We start from the raw sequence: 19,062 nt of genomic DNA, 5'->3' as shown, positions 1-19,062 counted from the left end.
TGCATGATCATTCTTTTAGGCACTAGTGAGCAACCCAGCAGCCACATTTTAAATAATTGGAGATGATAAAGGAAATTTTCAGGGATATCTAAATCCAACGTATTGACATAATCCAATGTTGAAAGCACCATTTCAATGATCACTGTTTTTAAGGCTCCAAGTTAAGAAAGGTCTTGATCCTTAGCGCCGGGACAATCCAGGGAGTAGCCTTGCGCTCTATAAATACCAAAGTAACATTAACATTAACATTAACATCCTATTAATCTGTCTCAATTGGAAGAAGCATGTTGAAACCACTAATGAACAGAATGATAAAATCTGTTATGTGGTAAAAGATTTCTTTAAAGATATTAGATACTTTAGGAGTAACTTTTTCATTGTTTTGTATGACGGGCTAGTTAGTTTCTATCTAGCCCACTTATCCCTTTGCTAGATGAAGATCATTGACTCTGTTTTTGGGCTTTTTCCTCTACATTTATTTAGTTTTTTATTGATAATGTTGGCAAGCAACCTTCTGTGTTTGGTTAGTCTTACAAGATGTAGAAAACAAACAAATCTACACTGGTAGCATTGATTCCTTCTTTTTATATTCAAAGGCCATTATGAAATATTAATTCATGGTAGAGACATAGTAGGGCATAGTAAAGCATCTTCTGTGTTTGGAACTCTTACCGAGGGGATAAGAGATCTCTCTGGACTCTAAAGTGGTCACTGCCTCCTTAATCAGCCTACATTCTGATAAAATGTATTTCAAGAATAATGAGTTGATTCCCCAAAAGAAAGGCCTCCAGTAGAGCCTGTAATGTTAACATTAGTAATAAAATATACTTCAACAAAGAAGCAGCACTTGCAGACATATTTCTCACTGTATTGGATGGAGAGTTAGGATTTGATTGCAGGAAGAACACCAGCTGATACATGACAATTATATGTCATATATCAAATTTGACTAGCTCTTTTATTGTTGATTCAGAGATGAGGAAGGCTGCAATTCCTCACCAAAGTTTACATTTCCTTCAGGTGAATATTTGTAGTAAATATCCAAGTAGAAAAACGTTGGGAACAATTGCCTAGATTATGCTGCACATAAGATTTTAAGAGTATCAAAGATATAATTGAATTTATAGACTTTGAAGGGACTGAGTTATTAGATCCACCCTAAAATTTATGAAAAACAGGATTCTGCAGGGAAAGTACAAGGGAAGATAATACTGAGAGTTTTTCAAAATAAATCTAGAAGGTGTCAGAAGTCTATTTGATCCCCTTGCATTTTGCAAAACAACACTTTCAGAGTTACAGGTTTCAGATTCACTTATTGTTGGTCTAGAGTTTTGATCTTTGAGATCTTAAAGCATGCCCTTGTCCCATAGGAACATTTACGTTAATTATTTTTTTATTTTGATCACTTTGTATATTCAGGTATTGCAAATAATCCAATATCATACTACATCAAATACAAAAGAACCATTGTTTAGTGGTTCTCTATGCACCTGTTAAAGAACCTTGTCCTACGTGTTCATACTTTCTGGTGCCCTGCCACTATCTCCACCATGCTAAAGCTAGAGCTTGCAGTTTCACTGCTCCACAGAACTACAGAACCTCTTTTCTGACACTGATGCATACTTTCAAGGTACTCTTTTTCCCCTCTAATTGATACCATTAGGGATTGAGAACCCACAGCTCAGCTCCTCCACACCCCGGCAGCTGCCCAGTTCAGACCCCTAAATTTCTCAAAGGAAGAGCAGGACACATATGTGGGAGAGGTCTGCCTGCACCATGAGCCACCCTTGGTAGTGCTCTTTTAACAAAGAGCCATAGATGGACATATTTCTGCTTTTTAGACTTTAGATTATCAGACTGCAACTCCCTCTGCAAGCATTGTACTGTCAATAGAGGGCAGTTGCCAATTAGCTGTGTGGACAAGCTTGTCTGTTTTCCAGCTGTATGCGTTTGACCCTGTACACAGTAGTCTTTAAATCAGATGCCTTTTCGAGATTAATGTTACACATCTTTATCTGCATGCATTGTGTTCTAAGATGCTTTGCACTAATTAGTAGGTAGATTATGCTTTTTCCAGTTTTTATGGCTTAGGGAAATGTTTTTACCATTTGCCAAATGTGTGCATTTTAGATGCATTACTTCTTTTGATTTGTAGAATGCTTCTCTGTCTGCAGACTTCGGAGTGTAACTATTGAGGAGCCATCCTTAAACTGTGTTGAAAGTTGAGGCATAAACCTTCTGTGTTCCAGTTGTATGTTGCATTTTCTGCATGGTATACTTATTATTGCCTTGTTTATCTTTCTTCTACTCTTTTGCTCTCTGTCTAGTCCTCCCTAGTTATTTATTCTATTTCACTTTCTCTAATGATATTCTTCTCTACATCTCTTTTTACATCTGCCTCATTTTTAGGTCAGTGTCTCTAATCCATTCTTTCTCAGTTTTTACTTCTCTCTCTCAAGTTTTTTTCTCTTCATAGTTCTCCCTCATGTCTCTCTATAGTTTGGTCTCTCACTAGTTCTCTTTGGATCCATCTTTTGTTTTTGTTTTCTCTCTCTTGCTCTGCCTCTCTTTCTCAAAGTCTTTCTCTTTCTATCTCTCCCTTCAGTTCTTTTTCTTTAGCTCTTGCTAATTTTTCCTGTTTTATATCTCTCTAATATCCTCTCTAGTTCCCTATCTCTCTACTTCTCTTTTTATATAGTTCCTTCTGTAGTTATCTCCCTGGTTTTTTAGTAGCTTCGCTAGTCTTTTCTCTGTTTCCTTTCTTTCTTGTTTTTCCTCTAGTTCTCTCTCTACTTCTCTCTCATTAGTTCTCTCTCTGTAGTACTTTCTGTTTCACTGATTTTGCCCCTCTTTTTGTTGATCTTTAGTTGCTTCTCTCACTAGTTCTTTATCACACTCTCTCTCTCTTTCCACTGCTTTCATCTCTTCCTCTGCCTTTAGTTTGTACTCTAGTACTTCCGCATATTATAGTTCGTTAGCTTATTCCAGTTCTTTAGCTTTTGGTTCCTCTCTAAGGCATAACAACTGCACTGCACATATTGTATTCTACATTGCTCTGCAATAGCAACAAGTTAAATATACAGCAACACATTTGCATCTTTAAAGATATCCAAAGCAATTCAACCCAGACCACTAGCTATGACAATTCCTGTTTAAGGTTTGTGTGGTAATGAAATGCCGTGTATCTCTGTCTATACATCGGCAGACAATGCAAATACAGCTAAATGCTGGATCTATAGGGAGGGTGTGTTAGATCACTTAGTCAGGGCCATGCCTTTGCTGCGAGGGACAAGGCTGTGTGTGCCAATCCAGCAAAAACCAATGCAAGGATTGTCATGACAATGAGTGTTCCTTTCGGATTAGGTGTTTTTTGGGTTTACTTGGTTTCCCTACACTCCCCCTCCCTATTTGCCAGCTTAGTTCACCACATTCTGTTTTACTTTCTAGCTCTTCATTAGATTGGTACAATGTTTTTGTTTTTGCTTGTTTTATTGTTTTGCTCTAACTGTGATGACTTATGTGACATGCTTGGTATTTTCCCCTTCCAGCTCAAATCTGTATGATCCCCTGTTCATGCCATTACAACTTTGCACCTCATTACGATGTCGGTCAGAAAGGCTTCGAACAGTATTTGGATCTTCCTAAACCGTGTCGGATCCTATGTTTTTGACTGAGCCGGAAACATTTCCGACCGACCAATCACGCTGGAAAGGTAGCCCCTTGGTCATTCCGAATCGGTTCCAACCTACATTCGGAAACTCTGAGTCGGTTGAAGGCAAATCGTACAGCTCTATGGACAGCGTTTCCGACCGATGTATTACGATGTCGGATTCGGACAGACTTTCCGACTCCGACTGTCCGATTCGAAAAGGCTGTTGGAAACTGACTTTGGGGGCTCCTAGCAGGGCTCCCTTCATCCTGAGGCCTCCGGTTGGGGTCCATGGAGGAACCCAAAGGATCCCCCTGTAGAACCATGCACAGTGTGACAGGCACCCTGGGGTGCCCACCACAGGGTGCAAGGCTTTCCGCAACCACCCGTTTTTTCAATGGGAGCATGTGTTGTTAGTCGTAACACAGGCTCCCATTGAAGTCAATGGGAGACTTTCCGAACGGTGTTCAGAAGCATCATAATCGGTCAGTTGGAACCTCCGAACGTGAGTCAGTCGGAACCGAGTCCAACAAGTCGGTTTGCTTTCCGACCGACATCATAATGAGGCCCTACGTTGTACAGCAGCAGTTGTATTGCATAACACCAATGAAGAAAATTAACAAAAAAACTGGGAAAAATAAATGAGGTCAGCACTAACATATTTCTGCTGAACTGTGGACAGTGGTGAACTGCATCTACTGTGCAACTTTATCAACATATGAGAAACCTTTAATTAGATACATTTAAGCACTGCTTTAAACAAATCAAAGATCTGTAATTTAATTCATGGCTTTGAATAATTTCAGTCATGTAAAGGCGAAATATAACAAGAATTTCAGAAACAACAGCATTGTAGTAAGTAGGTCATGCTTGATCATTTCCTGTAATATGCAGACTACATCAATTGGCTAAGAAAGAACAATAAACACAGCAGGGCTCAAAGGGATTGCTCATATGCTAATTTATCACAGAAGCAGAAAAATAATTCATCATATATAGAGTAAATCAAATTTGAAAAATTTAGAACTTGAAAAACTTTATAATATTTTGATCAGATCCCTTTAGGTACACATTCGGTGGTCCTATTTTTGAATAAAACAACAAAGACATATAGCAATGTATAAAATGAAGGGGTAATAAATGTGACACCATGCACTAATTGTCCTCTGATGACATTTACTCCTTATCATCTTTAACTACTCACGACGCATCACTATGCTGCTTGGGAGCTTGACAAATGCAAATGAGTGAAAATTTAAAAACTGATTACTTCTGTCTTGCTGAAGCCTTCAGAAACCCTAATACCAGGGATATTAGGGGCAGCTCCAGGGATATCAAAGAAAAAGCCATTGGTAGGAGGCCTATCAATGATCATATCTAATTAATTTGCAAACAGTAACTTCGCATAGTTGAAGTAAATATGTCAGTTATCCACTTGCCAGGAGGTTACAGCCTGCTTTGTTCGTATCTGCACCTAAATGCTCAATTAATTCCAATTCAATTCAATTTTTAGGATCAAAACTGTCTTGAACACTTTATTATTTCATTCAGATGGTCACACTCACTATTCGTCTGCTTTTCAGGTGATGTTGAGTACTAGTCTTGACACAAGACAGAAAATATGAAAATCTTAGCAATCAGGCAAAATGTGTGATGTTCAATCCTGTGAGGAATTATTCTTCTCTTCTGACTCAGGTAAGTCTTATGGTCCATCAGATTCCTTTTTTCCTGAGCAATAGGGAAGTGAAACTTCGAAAGCATCATTGATCTACTATGTTTGTGAAATAAGCTAATAAAATTAACAGAGACAATACAGTGGCTGACTGAACATCATGTATATCCTGTCTCTTTTTTTAGGAAAGAGTTTTTTTTTTTTAAAGTGGTAGTTAAGGACCTCTACCAAATATGTGACATTACAAGGTGATCAAAATGATAGCGGAACGTTATATCGCAGTTTTTACAAAGCAAGTCGTTACAACGACTTGCGCTGCAGGGCGCAGGTCCTAGGAATAGTATGATTTACTATTCCAACACCAGTCTACTTACATTAGGGAAGGTGTTGGAATAGTAAATCATACTATTCCTTAGGTTAGAGCGCCATCCAGCGCAAGCCATTGTAACGACTTGCGTTGTAATACTCGTGATGTAAAGGCATTGCGATGCAATGCCCACGTGGTAATGGATGTTTCCCCCTCTACCTATCCTGTAACCAAAGGACTTCCATCTACAACATGAAGTGGACATGAAGTCAGTAAGTTAATCCACTTTTCTCACCATGATGTGGAAGAAAGGAAAATTACAGTATGGCTCTTGGTAAAAATATTAGTTGTTTAGTTATCAGGGCACAAAAAATGGTTGCAATATGTGACTAGTCTTTTTGTGACCAGCATTGAACTCTGCGAACTGACTCATGTGCTAAGAAGTCGGTTCACAATATTCTGAATTGGAATGGGTCACAGTCTGAGCAACCTCATTAATATCCATAAGGTGTGTCCAATTTATTTTTTAAACAACCATATTTCCTTAAAGGAACCTGGGCTACTGTAAAAAAGATCTCTTTTAAAAAAAGTTTATTTGAGAGTTTGCACTGGTTCCGTGTATACCTGCTTGTTCCCCATGAAACGTTATCCACAATTCATAAAGAAGAAGGTGTCAAAAGTGGACTCCTTAACTTTTACAACTTTAAAGAGTTTTATATAGTGCTGGCAAGAACCGGGGTATCAGAGCGCTTTATAGACATGATCAAAAAAGTGTTAAGGAAACATAAGTTGCAGAAATCACAGACTTGTTCAGCTTTGGGTCACATAAGTTCTGGAGAGGAGCAAGACTACAGTAAATAGTAAGTTAGGTGATAGAGGCCGGGGGGTTTAGGGGTCGATTGAGGAGAAGATCTTTTAATTGTCTCTTGAGCCTAATATATGAGGGGTTCATCCTGATTGGGACTGGGATTTTAGGGGTGTTACCCGAAAAGGAGGATGCAAGGGCATTTTCTTTTTGTTTCTTTGGTGGGATGAGCAGAAGAGTTTTGGTGCTTCTTAGATTTCTTGTCTGACCTGCCTCTGATAGCTTGGACGCAAGGTAGTCTGGTTTCCTGGTGTGGATGACTTTGTGTGTGAGGCAGGCTGTTTTGGAGCTGCATCGGACTTTGATTGGGAGTAACTTGAGATCTTTTAGGGAGCGGGAGATGTGATTGTGTCTTTTTATTCCGGTGACCTTCCTTGCTGCTGAATTTAGTGCAGCTCCTAAGGGGGCTAGGTGTGACTTTGCGGTGCAGTGGGGGTGGCGTTCTAGTAGTCAAGTTTAGACCGCACCATCGCTTGTAAGGTGGTTTTTAGATGGTTCGGGGGAGGAAGGGTTTGATTTTATGTAAGAGTTATAGGTTGTAGAATGCACTCTTCACTGTGTTTTTTATATGTTGGTTCATGCCCAGATTTGAGCCCAGGGTGATCCCAGAGATTTGACAGATTCAGATAGCGTCAACTTGCAATTCAGAGCGTCAATGGTTTTTAGCCACTTGTGGACCTGTGTTGTTTGTCTATTTTTGGATAGGAGTAGGGGTTCCATCTTATCTTGGTTGAGTTTCAGGGGGTTGTGAGAGACGTTTTTGAGAGTTGAGTTTAGTCATTGTGCGTCTTCTAGTGAGGAAACTTCTATGGAAAGAGGGTGTTGACTGCATGTGGTAGAGGATGCTTGCTTGTTTCAGTATAGCAATGAGGGGTTCCATGTATATATTGAAGAGAGTAGATAAGAGGACTGAGCTTTGGGGGACACCCCTGGTTATGGTGGATGTGATAGAGGTTGAGTTGTTTATTTTTATTTGTTGGGAGCAATTTTGAAGATATGAGGTGCACCATTTCATCAAAACCAGGCTCTTCGCTCTAATCCACTTTTGATGGTATTCTAGAAGGATCTTCTGATCAATCTTGTCAAAGGCCGCTGATAGATCAAGGAGGATGAGTACATAACATTTATTGGAATCCAGTGACTTTTGATTGTCATCTGCTAAGGTAAGTAGGGCTGTTTCCGTGTAACATCCTTTTCTAAAACCTGATTGGAATGAGTCAAGAAGGTTGTTGCAGTCGATGTGCTGGTTGAGCTCGGAGAGAAAGCATTTCTCAAGTATTTTAACCAGGAAGGGATGTTAGAGATGGGCCTGAAGTTGCTGAGGTCATCTTGGTCATCACTTGGTTTCTTTGGCAAAGGAGTGACTTATCCTAGTTTGAGGCAGTCTGGCATTGATCCATTGTTCAGGGAGCTGTATGTTATCTTCGCCCAAAAAGATGTTTGTGTGTGGTTGTGGCTCTTCACTAGGGAGGCCAGAAGAGGATCTGCCAGGTGGGCCTTGAATTCGTGATCATCTTTGATATGTCTTCCACTATAAGTAAGTTGAAGGTCCTCCACCTCTTGAGAGTTGAAGGGGATCCTGGGTATATATTGGGAGTTCAGTGAGAGCGAAGGTGGGTTGAATTAATTCATTCTGAGTGGACAGATCCAGTGGGAGGCAGAGTGTGGGGGTCTAAGGATAGTTCGATCTGCCTTAATTTTTTATTGAAGAATTTTGTGAATTTGTCATATTGTTCTTTGGAGACTTGGGGATTAGGTTTAGCTGGTTTTGAAGTTTGCTGTTTAATGATAGCGAAAAGTTCTTTTGGGCATTTTTTTGCTTCCTCTAGTGCTCTGTGGAAGAATCACCTGTATAATGGAGGTGGGGTACATTTGGGTAAGAGTCAGGTTGTAGGTTTTGGCTAAGGCTGTTGCTTCTCTCTGAGACATCCCGGGGTTGGTCTTTTCGGCCTGTGTGCTCCGTTGTTGAGAGAAGTTGTGTTCCAACTGAGATGCTGGATCTTAGATATTTGGGGGGGTTGTCTTGAGGTGTAGGAGGAGGGAAGATTTGAGGATCCTTAGGATATTGCTGATGCCCTATGTTACTTTGTTGAGTTGATTTTCCAAGTGGGTAATTTGTGCCTTTAGATCAGTCATGGGCATAGGGTTAGGCGAGGAATAGTTGAGGTGTGTGTCTTCATGTGCGTGGGATTCTGGATATAAAGGGCTTAACTCAGAGAGAGCAGGGGTAGAGTTGCCGAATGTTTCTACCCAGGTTTAGTCAGGTTTAGAGTAGGGTGTGAGCTTTGTTGAGTCCCATGTAATGAGAGGCTGTCGTGGAAATCTGTGTGTAGGCGTCTCTAGGTCTGAGTTCCTCGGGCATGGGAAGGAGAGGGAAAGGGGTGGGTAAGGTCAGGGTTGAGGATTAGGGTTGTTTTTGTCGCTAGTGACTGTTCCGATCTCCTTACTCAGATTGGCTGGGAGGTTTATAGTGTGAGGGTGGGGATGTGATGTATTCAGGAGAGGTGGAGTAAGCAGCTACAGTTGGGGAAGAGGTGTGGGCAGAGAGTGTTATAGTTGTGGGGCTAGGGTTAGAATTACTGTGGGGTCTTGTGAGTTTTCCATCTTGTGTTATGGCCTGGGGTGGAGAATGGGTGAGGGGACAGAGGACCTTGAGGTACGACATCACGTAATGTCAGGAATATGAAGTCAAAGGAACGAAGGTTGAAATCATTATATTGAATCATGATATTTCTTTTACTGTTGATGGTGTCTTTTCCCTGGAAGGTGGGGGAGGTAGAGATTGTCAGTTTTCAGCCGTGCAGAATGTTGGTGGAGTTTGTGTTATTAAGGAGGTTAGTTAGGGTTGAACACTATTCCGCAGGTCGGGATGTGTGGAAGATGATATCAGGTTTTTTTTAGACCTTTAGAGGTTCTGAAATAGATATACGCTATGAGTGTTTCAGGGTTTTGTTGGATCAGTCTTAGTTTTATGTTTTTGGTAGCGTTCACTGAGATGTTCGGGGGTAAGTTATGGGTAGGGAGTTCCGTACTGGTTGCTGGGAGGTATAGAGGGGGGTGCTGCAGAGGAATGCAGTGTGATTAAATTATAAGATACTAAAGCATAGGGAACCTGGAGTGGATCGAAGTAGACTGTCCTGTGGGTAGGGTAGAGGCGTATTGAATGTAATCAGGTCAGCTTAAGTGGCTACCACTGAAGAGCCACTGGAGACTCTTGGAATGACCAGAGTATTACGTGGACTCAGACATCCAGTGTGAAAACTGATTTCCAGGTGGAGAGGCAGATAGGTTGAATCCCAAAAGTTGTAGAGTAGTGAGTTTCTTAGCTCTTGTGGCAGTACTCCTGAGAGTGGGGTAGAGGCAGTGTCTTCCAATTGCGTTTTTGAGCTCTTGGTGCCACTACTTCTGAAAGGGAGGCAGAGGAGGTTTTTCCTATTTGGTTCTGTGTTTAGGGAGGCAAGGGTGCTGAGCAGAGGGATATAAGTGAGAAGCAACTGAACAATCCAAAATGGCTGCCAGTTCCTGGCATTGAGACATGGGCAATAGCCCACTCTAAGATGGATTCGGTTATTGGTGTTTAAGTCCTCTTTCTGTTCTTCTTAATAGACCAGTTTAAGAAACAATGAGCAGTCCCCAAACTAAGATGGCCACCGCTACTGGCGTTAGGTCCTCTTTCTAGTATTTTTTATGTATCATTGGACTTTTGGTCTAAACTTAGACCAAACGTCTAACTTTACTACTATTAGAGTTAGACTTTAGGTCTAAACTAAGCCTTCAGGTCTAAACTTAGACTTTTGGTCTAAGTGTACTTTTGTGAATTGGGCCCATTGCCATTAAAATATATTTATATTTTTAACTATGTTAAATAATTTATTTTAATTTAGCATTGTTTCCTATGGTGGTCCCTACTTCCATTGTTTTCCATGGGAGTGTGTTTCAGTATCAGTGGTTGGCCGTGTGTGATACTGGATGGATACTGCTCCTTTTTGGCAGAGTAACTTTCTACTCATAAGGCAGACAAGGGTCTTTAATGCATTTCAGAGTGCCACTCAGATAGCCACCGGGTAAACACTGGCTACTGGGCTCAACTGTGAGGGTTGAGACCTTTTAGTTCTTATGTCCTGGGGACCGACCTACTATGGACCTGAGGAAATGGGCAAAGTACCCCTTCATCACTTAACTCTCAGTGGTAGCACGGGTTGAGCAGTCCATGGCTTCTGAGGGAGGGAGAAGTTTAAACACAGGGTAGTGAACACAAGCTCACAACTCAAAATACACACAGCAGCAGTAGTAAATCATATAAAAGTATAATGCTACACTTATAAGCAATGCAGACAGTCCACTAAGGTCAGGGCTCTAATGTTTCATAGGTGGATCCCTGAGGCCCACTCCTTTCAAGTTGGTGATAGTGGTTATTCCCCATTCACTGCAGGTGACATTCAGGTTAAACTCCACTACTGGCCTGAGTGTCAGTAGTCCCACAACGACTCTGGGCCTCATTACGATGTCGGTCAGAAGGCATTCTGACTAGGGTTCGGGGAGTCCGACCAACCGATTATGATGTTCAGTCAGACTCCCATTGACTTCAATGGAAGCCTGTGTTCCGACCGACACACAGGCTCCCATTGCAAAAAGGGGTGGTTGCAGAAAACCCTGCACCCTATGGCAGGCACCCCAAGGTGCCTGCCACACTGTGTATGGTTTGAAAGAGGGGTACCATGGGTACCTCCATGGGCCCCAACCAGAGGGCTCCAGGTCTGCTACGGGCCCCCAAATTCAATTTCCAACTGCTGGTCCGTGTTGGACAAACTTATTCGGAAAGGCTGTCCGAATCTTACATCGCATTTGCTCGGTCGGAAACGCGGGCCAAGGAGCTGTACAAGTCGGCTCTGACGGACTCGGTTTCTCTGAATGCCGTTCGGAACCGAGTCGAAATGACCAAATGATTTCCTTCTATCTTCTGACATGGGTTAGGAAAATCTGAATGCCTTTCGGAGCCTTTCCGACCAACATCGTAATGAGGCCCCCTATTTTAAGGTCAATTGTGTTCTAGTGCCGAAGTGTTATCTGGCACGCAAGTTTCCCTAGGGCGACTCATCTCAAATCAGTATTACCTGCACCAACAGGATCGTGGCAACTAGAGACTCTGACCATGCCCACTCTGTTGGCTCTGGAGCGGAAGCTGCTTCTTCCGGTAAGTCTTTCAAAAGCGGCCCAGGTGAGTTATGATCGACTGTCCTCGAGCTCCTCACACGTGGTCCTGCAGCAGCAGTGGCAGAGGGTTCTCAATGCTCCTCCAAAATGGGTATGCTTGTCATTCCTCCCCACAGGTAGTGGGGGGGATGAAGATGTTGGAGCTGGTCCTCATTTGTGGCTCAGGTCCACTATGTTCACCACTGTGGCCTCTCTCCTCCAATGATGATCTCGACAGGTCACTCTTTTAAATTGGTCCCCATGGTCTCCTCTGGCATATGGGGGTCACTGTTTCTACACTGTACATGTGCCCTAAACCGATTGGCACAGCGGCTCTCTTCACAGCAGCCGTGGCATACGGGGTTTCCTGCTCATCACCACACATACGGCCGGCTCAGCACATAGGTCATAGGCTTAGTCATAGGCAGACGTCTTTCAGTGCTCCTCCTCATCCTCACACAACCCGCTTTGCTGCTTGACAGTGGTCAATATTGGGGTCTTATGCTCCCCTTCTTATAGTCCATTTACAGACACCAAATGTGAATTAGGTCTGTGTCTTTGATGATTATTTTGAGGGTCTGCTTCATTTTGAAGTGCCATCTCTCCTGCTCTGTCTTCCTACCGAAAACAGTCTGCACAGCAGGAGTGACTCCAAATCTAATAGCCCCACAAAACGGGCCATGGTACTGACTAAAGACTCACACCTGGATGTAAGCCACAATTATATGTGTATCAAAAGATTACCCCAGGGCCTCAGCCCTACTCTTTATGATTCTCTTATCAGCCCCGTCTTCTTCCTAAGATGTGACCAGGCCCCTTCCTTGTGACCTCTCAATGAATCAAAGAGCAGCCTTTGAAGTGTACTGGAAAGCCTGGCTCTCCCTTCCTCAAATGAGTCCCAGCAAGCTTACAGGAATGCAGCACTACACACATCTGTCTGGTGGGATTCCTCTAACTTCTCTCCTCATGTTTCACCATGCAGTCCTGGGTCTCCCAAAATGGAATCCAGAGTCCCTGTATTGTACCATTCACAGACCAACATACATCCAGCATATGCATACAGAATACATGCACTGCAAAACACTACTTACTTCATGTATTGTAGCATTCACAGGCACGTATACATCCAGCACATGTAGATTACACATGTATGTCGCAGCACTAAAAAACAAACTGATGTAGGCCAAGGTGGAGGTAAGCACACAGCAGCAGAAATTTGCCAGTGATCCTGTTGGTCTTACTCCAGAGACATAGGTAAAAAGGACCTGTTCAGTGTATTTTGTCCTCAACACATTTGTGCAGCTCAACACTTAGCTGGCCTTTCAGCACAAGAGGGTAGTGCTTTGGGAACCTCTCTCTGCCCAACACAAACACAATCCATGAGACTGGCCTATGCCTTGTTTGCCTTTGACAAGAAAAAATCAGCATTAGGGATCCAGACATCAACACAGTTGGGGCACTAAGAGTGAGGGTGCACGTCTAACACCATATAAGGGACTTTTCCATCCCCACAATGCACTTTGCAATCAAACAATTGTCAAAGTACAAGTATCAATACACTAAAAGAGGGCTTTTTCAGATACAGAGCTATGTACACAATAACATTGAGAAGGGGGAAGAATATTATACATGGAATATATGCAGTTGCAAGAAAAAGTATACAAAGAAAGCAATCAAAGTTAAATAACTACCTGTGAGTAAAGTATTGTTAAAAAATTAGGAATCTTGTAAAAGAGACAATGTGTTCGAGATTGTCAACTTTGGTCTTGTGAGAGATGGAAGAGGAGCTAAAAAAGAGAACTACAGATACAGATGGCAAAGAGGAGTATGGGTTAAAGGAGTCAAAGGGTCATGAGTGTCGTGCCAGGGATCAAGAATAATGCAAAAACAACAATTGATGGACAGAATGCAGAACAATGTCATACATTCACCCCAGTACAGAGATCTGGGCCCAAATCCATCGTTTTTTTGCTCACCATGCCATTCCAGTTTGAACCCAGACATATGCACATCAGTCTTGACCCTGTGCCTCATGGGAACAGTCCAGCCCGAACTGCCAAGCCAGGTCCTCCCTGGACTGGAAACAAGCATCCTAGGACCGGTTTCGGGGTTTCACCCCTCTTCAGCCAGGATAGCTTGATTCCAGTGGCATGGAGAGCACGGGACTCACGTCTGAGCATACCCGTCCCACTCGGGGTGACAAATGCAAAAACAACAATTGATGTACAGAATGCAGAACAATGTCATACATTCACCCCAGTACAGAGATCTGGGCCTAAATCCATCGTTTTTTTGCTCACCATGCCATTCCAGTTTGAACCCAGCCATATGCAAATCAGTCTTGACCCTGTGCCTCATGGGAACAGTCCAGCCCGAACTGCCAAGCCAGATCCTCCCTGGACTGGAAACAAGCATCCTAGGACCGGTTTCGGGGTTTCACCCCTCTTCAGCCAGGATAGCTTGATTCCAGTGGCATGGAGAGCACGGGACTCACGTCTGAGCATACCCGTCCCACTCGGGCTGACAAATGCAAAAACAACAATTGATGGACAGAATGCAGAACAATGTCATACATTCACCCCAGTACAGAGATCTGGGCCTAAATCCATTGTTTTTTGCTCACCATGCCATTCCAGTTTGAACCCGGACATATGCAACTCAGTCTTGACCCTGTGCCTCATGGGAACAGTCCAGCCCGAACTGCCAAGCCAGGTCCTCCCTGGACTAGAAACAAGCATCCTAGGACTAGTTTCGGGGTTTCACCCCTCTTCAGCCAGGATAGCTTGATTCCAGTGGCATGGAGAGCACGGGACTCACGTCTGAGCATACCCGTCCCACTCGGGGTGACTAATGCAAAAACAACAATTGATAGACAGAATGCAGAACAATTTCATACATTCACCCCAGTACAGAGATCTGGGCCTAAATCCATCGTTTTTTTGCTCACAATGCCATTCCAGTTTGAACCCAGCCATATGCAAATCAGTCTTGACCCTGTGCCTCATGGGAACAGTCCAGCCCGAACTGCCAAGTCAGGTCCTCCCTGGACTGGAAACAATCATCCTAGGACCGGTTTTGGGGTTTCACCCCTCTTCAGCCAGGATAGCTTGATTCCAGTGGCATGGAGAGCACGGGACTCACGCCTGAGCATATCCGTCCCACTCGGGTGACAAATGCAAAAACAACAATTGATGGACAGAATGCAGAACAATGTCATACATTCACCCCAGTACAGAGATCTGGTCCTAAATCCATCATTTTTGTGCTCACCATGCCAATCCAGTTTGAACCCAGCCATATGCAAATCAGTCTTGACCCTGTGCCTCATGGGAACAGTTCAGCCCGAACTGCCAAGCCAGGTCCTCCCTGGACTGGAAACAAGCATCCTAGGACCGGTTTCGGGGTTTCACCCCTCTTCAGCCGGGATAGCTTGATTCAAGTGGCATTGAGAGCACGGGACTCACGTCTGAGCATACCCGTCCCACTCGGGGTGACTAATGCAAAAACAACAATTGATAGACAGAATGCAGAACAATGTCATACATTCACCCCAGTACAGAGATCTGGGCCTAAATCCATCGTTTTTTTGCTCACAATGCCATTCCAGTTTGAACCCAGCCATATGCAAATCAGTCTTGACCCTGTGCCTCATGGGAACAGTCCAGCCCGAACTGCCAAGTCAGGTCCTCCCTGGACTGGAAACAATCATCCTAGGACCGGTTTTGGGGTTTCACCCCTCTTCAGCCAGGATAGCTTGATTCCAGTGGCATGGAGAGCACGGGACTCACGTCTGAGCATATCCGTCCCACTCGGGTGACAAATGCAAAAACAACAATTGATGGACAGAATGCAGAACAATGTCATACATTCACCCCAGTACAGAGATCTGGTCCTAAATCCATCATTTTTGTGCTCACCATGCCAATCCAGTTTGAACCCAGCCATATGCAAATCAGTCTTGACCCTGTGCCTCATGGGAACAGTTCAGCCCGAACTGCCAAGCCAGGTCCTCACTGGACTGGAAACAAGCATCCTAGGACCGGTTTCGGGGTTTCACCCCTCTTCAGCCAGGATAGCTTGATTCCAGTGGCATGGAGAGCACGGGACTCATGTCTGAGCATACCCGTCCCACTCGCGGTGACAAATGCAAAAACAACAATTGATGAACAGAATGCAGAACAATGTCATACATTCACCCCTGTACAGAGATCTGGGCCTAAATCCATCGTTTATTTGCTCACCATGCCATTCCAGTTTGAACCCAGCCATATGCAAATCAGTCTTGACCCTGTGCCTCATGGGAACAGTCCAGCCCGAACTGCCAAGCCAGGTCCTCCCTGGACTGGAAATAAGCATCCTAGGACCGGTTTCGGGATTTCACCCCTCTTCAGCCGGGATAGCTTGATTCAAGTGGCATTGAGAGCACGGGACTCACGTCTGAGCATACCCGTCCCACTTGGGGTGACAAATGCAAAAACAACAATTGATGGACAGAATGCAGAACAATGTCATACATTCACCCCAGTACAGAGATCTGGGCCTAAATCCATCTTTTTTTTGCTCACCATGCCATTCCAGTTTGAATCCAGCCATATGCAAATCAGTCTTGACCCTGTGCCTCATGGGAACAGTTCAGCCAGAACTGCCAAGTCAGGTCCTCCCTGGACTGGAAACAAGCATCCTAGGACCGGTTTTGGGGTTTCACCCCTCTTCAGCCAGGATAGCTTTATTCCAGTGGCATGGAGAGCACGGGGCTCACGTCTGAGCATACCCGTCCCACTCGGGGTGACGAATGCAAAAACAACAATTGATGGATGGAATGCAGAACAATGTCATACATTCACCCAAGTACAGAGGTCTGGGCCTAAATCCATCGTTTTTTTGCTCACCATGCCATTCCAGTTTGAACCCAGCCATATGCAAATCAGTCTTGACCCTGTGCCTCATGGGAACAGTCCAGCCAGAACTGCCAAGCCAGGTCCTCCCTGGACTGGAAACAAGCATCCTAGGACCGGTTTCGGGGTTTCACCCCTCTTCAGCCGGGATAGCTTGATTCAAGTGGCATTGAGAGCATGGGACTCACGTCTGAGCATACCCGTCCCACTTGGGGTGACAAATGCAAAAACAACAATTGATGGACAGAATGCAGAACAATGTCATACATTCACCCCAGTACAGAGATCTGGGCCTAAATCCATCGTTTTTGGCCAGTTCGGGCTGGACTGTTCCCATAAGGCACAGGGTCAAGACTCATTTGCAAATAGCCAGTTCTTAACTGGGGTGGCATGGTGAGCAAAAGAATGATGGATTTAACCCAGATCTCTTGACTGGGGGTGAATGTTTTGATTTGTTCTGCATTCCATCCATCAATTGTGTGTGTCTTTTGCTTTCTTGCCCAAGTGCGCCAGGTATGCTCAGACATGAGTCCTGCGCTCACTGTGCCACTGGAATCAGGCTATCCTGGCTGAAGAGGGGTGAAACCCCGAAATCGGTCCTAGGATGCTTGTTTACAGTCCAGGGAGGACCTGGCTTGGCAGTTCGGGCTGGACTGTTACCATAAGGCACAGGCTCAAGACTGATTTGCATATAGCCAGTTCTTAACTGAGGTGGCATGGTGAGCAAAAGAATGATGGATTTAACCCAGATCTCTTGACTGGGGGTGAATGTTTTGATTTGTTCTGCATTCCGTCCATCAATTGTGTGTGTCTTTTGCTTTCTTGCCCAAGTGCGCCAGGTATGCTCAGACATGAGTCCTGGGCTCACTGTGCCACTGGAATCAGGCTATCCTGGCTGAAGAGGGGTGAAACCCCGAAACCAGTCCTAGGATGCTTGTTTCCAGTCCAGGGAGGACCTGGCTTGGCAGTTCGGGCTGGACTATTCCCATAAGGCACAGGGTCAAGACTGATTTGCATATAGCCAGTTCTTAACTGGGGTGGCATGGTGAGCAAAAGAATGATGGATTTAACCCAGATCTCTTGACTGGGGATGAATGTTTTGATTTGTTCTGCATTCCGTCCATCAATTGTGTTTGTCTTTTGCTTTAGGGATCAAGAATAAAGCAGTTTGGGCCCGAAAGGAAAGAGTTTCAGAAAAGAAGGCATTTATTTTATTAATCAATTAATTTAATTAAATTGAAAAGGCGCACAGCTACCCGGAGGTTTCCCGGCGCCAGGGAATGAAGTGCAAGTGGAAGTAGTCTCACTACATAATTCATCAAGTATACTTTGAAATTAGCAGAATTCATTGTGTCTAAAAAACATTATTTTTTAAATGGTCTGGAGAAATTTTAAATTCCATTACGGCAGTACATACATCTAACCAAGGCATTAGAGTTAAATGGCATTCAAGAGTGGGCTCAAAGATTAAATGAAAGAAAAAAGACAGAACAAGGTACATGAGGACAAAACCTTATTTTGAGTCTGCTATGTGCTTCTAACAGTGCATTAACTTAGTCTAGACATTTCGGTCTCACCTACGCAAATCCTTTGCTATTGGTCAGGGTTCGTCCACAAAGTATAAATCTAAAATAAAACGTAAAATCATCCAGGCACAGTACTATTAGAGAATCAATCCTAGATATACAATCAATAAAATGACACAAAAACTGATGACACGGAGGAGTATGGGGTAAAGCAGAGAAATGGTCATGAGTGTTGTGTCAGAGATAAGAATTAAGCAGTTTGAGCCCAAAAGGGAAGAGTCTCTGGAGAAGAAGGGATTTAAGGTATTTCTTGAACATAGCCGGAGTGATACTCATATTTTTATCAATAGTGTTCATTAATAGCATTTCTGTGGTTGGTTATACCGCTGGATCGCATGTATAAAATAATTGGAAATTGATAGGCGATGAAGCAGATAAACAGCTGAATCCTTTAACTGACACATAAACCGATTATGACACTTTGAGAGAAAAAATCTAAATGTGCATCAGATACATGAACAATACGTGGAAGAAACATGAGAAAAACCTTGAGGAAACGTAGCTAGTGCATCACAAAAGCACACAGATGAGTGGACATTAGATGAAAAATAGTTTTTCAAATAACATAGATTGTATTCTATTCACCAGTATTGGTGTAACTTTTCAAATTGTAATAGAAGGGGTTAACTAATAAATCTAAAAGGTTAAACTTCTCTAATCACATTTATGGAATAATACTGTGCATGAAGTATTAATGAAAACTAACATAATCTAGAAGATAGTATGTGTGTGAATGAGGAGTCTCATTCTAAAACTTCAATTTTCACATATGTGAAATTGTGCACATAGGGGCATATTATCAAGCAGGGCGTTAAAATTATCGCCGCTTTAGTGGCAGAAAACTACCGCTAAAGCGGTGATAATGGGCTTGATAATATGCCGCAGAGAATTCCCA

This window comes from Triturus cristatus, chromosome 5_1 (assembly GCF_964204655.1).
Source record: "Triturus cristatus chromosome 5_1, aTriCri1.1, whole genome shotgun sequence".
Lineage (NCBI taxonomy): Eukaryota > Metazoa > Chordata > Amphibia > Caudata > Salamandridae > Triturus > Triturus cristatus.
The sequence above is the reverse complement of the archived record's forward strand: the minus strand, read 5'-3'. Positions refer to the sequence as shown.